Raw genomic sequence first — 2,559 nt, 5'->3', positions numbered from 1 at the left:
TCCATGTTATTTTGGGTGGAAAGAGGCGGGTTTTGAAAATAAGTTGTGAAAGCTTCTGCCCACCAATCCGCAGAGCACAAAGCCTACAGGTCCCTCCCAGTAGCAAACCAACCTCCTCGGTTCTGCTTGACGGACTGCAGGCCATCACATGATGGTTGTCAGCGTGACTCTCCAAGGCAAAGGCAACTACCATAATGAATTCAATCAGCTTTGCCTCTGGTAATGTGTTGTTAAGAGCCTTCTGAATAAAACCGACTGGAGGTAAGACTCATAAGTGCATTAAAGAAATACCTAAAAGGACAACAATGCTTCTTGCTAGTCTAAAGTGTATTATTGTAAAAAATAAAAATAAAAATCATGAACATTAAAGGCCTACACTCTACAATGTCCTTCACCCATTTAGGCTATACGTCATTCTCAAATTGTCATTCAGTAGACACTGTGTAACGAGTGTGCTGAGAGTCGGGAAGCAAGTTCAGGGAGTGAGTGTTTTAATAAATAAAAGAACCAACGAACACAACCAACGCACCGACATGAAAACAGAGTCAATAACACCTGAGGAAAGAGCCAAGGGGAGGGACAGATATAGGGAAGATAATCAAGGAGGTGATGCAGTCCAGGTGAGTGTCATGAGGCACAGGTGTGCGAGACGCTGGTGACAGGTGTGTGGGATAATCAGCAGCCTGATGACCTAGAGGCGGGAGAGGGAGTATATGTGACACACTGATTCATAAACATTGTCGATAGGCTAGCCTACTATACATATCACTTTATGTATCAAATGAAATGTTATTGGTCACATACACATATTTAATCAGATGTTACTGCTGGTTTAGCGAAATGCTTGTGTTCCTAACAGTATAGTAGTATATCACAATTCATGTACAGCACCAGTCAAAAGTTTGGACACATACTCATTGCAGGGTTTTTGTTTATTTTACTCTTGTCTACATTGTAGAATAATAGTGAAGACATCCAAACTATGAAGAAACACATATGGAATCATGTAGTAACCAAGAAAGGGTTAAACAAATCAAAATATGTTTTATATTTGAGATTCTTCAAATGGGCCACTCTTTGTCTTGGTGACAGCTTTGCACACTCTTCAGATTCTAAAACCAGCTTCATGAGGGAGTCACCTGGAATGCGTTTCAACTAACAGGTGTGCCTTCTTAGAAGTTAATTTGTGGAATTTCTTTCCTTCTTAATGTGTTTGAGCCAATCAGTTGTGTTGTGACAAGGTAGGGTTGGTATACAGAATAAAGCCCTATTTGGTAAAAGACCAAGTCCATATTATGGCAAGAACAGCTCAAATAAACAAAGAGAAACGACATTCCGTCATTACTTTAAGACGGGAAGGTCAGTCAATCCGGGAATATTTCAAGAACTTTTAAAGTTTCTTTAAGTGCAGTCACAAAAAACCATCAAGTGCTATGATGAAACTGGCTCTCATGAGGACTGCCACAGGAAATAAAGACCCATAGTTACCTCTGCTGCAGAGAATACGTTCATTAGAGTTAGCAGCCTCAGAAATGGGCAGTTAACTGCACCTCAGATTGCAGCCCAAATAAATGCTTCACAGAGTTAAAGTAACAGACACATCTCAACATCAACTGTTCAGAGGAGACTGCATGAATCAGGCATGGTCAAATTTCTGGTGGAAATCTGTGCTTTGGTCTGGAGTCCAAATTTAAGATTTGTTGGTTCCAACAGCCATGTCTTTGTGAGATGCAGACTAGGGTAACAGATGATCTCCGCATGTGTGGTTCCCAACGGGAAACATGGAGGGGGAGTGATGCTGTGGGGGTGCTTTGCTGGTGACACTGTCAGTGATTTATTTAGAATTCATGGCACACTTAACCAGCATGGCTACCACAGCATTCTGCAGCGATACGCCATCCCATCTGGTTTGCGCTTAGTGGGACTATAATTTGTTTTTCCTCAGGACAATGACCCAAAACACACCTCCACGCTGTGTAAGGGCTATTTGACCAAGAAGGAGAGTGATGACCTGGCCTCCACAATCACTCAACCCAATTGAGATGGTTTGGAATAAGTTGGACCTCAGAGTGAAGGAAAAGCAGTCAACAAGTGCTCAGCATATGTGGGAACTCCTTCAAGATGGTTAGAAAAGCATTCCAGGTGACTACCACAAGAAGCTGGTTAAGCTGTCATCAAGGCAAAGTGTGGCTACTTTGAAGAATTTAAAATCTAAAATATATATTTAACACTTTTTTTAGTTACCAAATGATTCCATGTGTTATTTAAAAGTTGTGATGTCTTCACTATTATTCTACAATGTAGAACTTTAAAATAAAATAAAAAAGTAAAACCTTGAATGAGTAGGTGTGTCCAAACTTTTGACTGGTACTGTATGTTATGATTGTTATGACTGTGATGTAATCCCATATTATTTGCACAGTAGGCCTGAATGCAGTAAGCGCCCTCTTCAGTTATTCGTAAAAGATACGAGGCCAGATCAAATGTAATATTTGTGACTGTCTTTAGCTGTGTGTCATTCAAAATATACAGTCCTAGGACAGTGACTGGTCCACCCCC

Source organism: Oncorhynchus nerka, linkage group LG21, assembly GCF_034236695.1.
Source record: "Oncorhynchus nerka isolate Pitt River linkage group LG21, Oner_Uvic_2.0, whole genome shotgun sequence".
NCBI lineage: Eukaryota > Metazoa > Chordata > Actinopteri > Salmoniformes > Salmonidae > Oncorhynchus > Oncorhynchus nerka.
The sequence above is the reverse complement of the archived record's forward strand: the minus strand, read 5'-3'. Positions refer to the sequence as shown.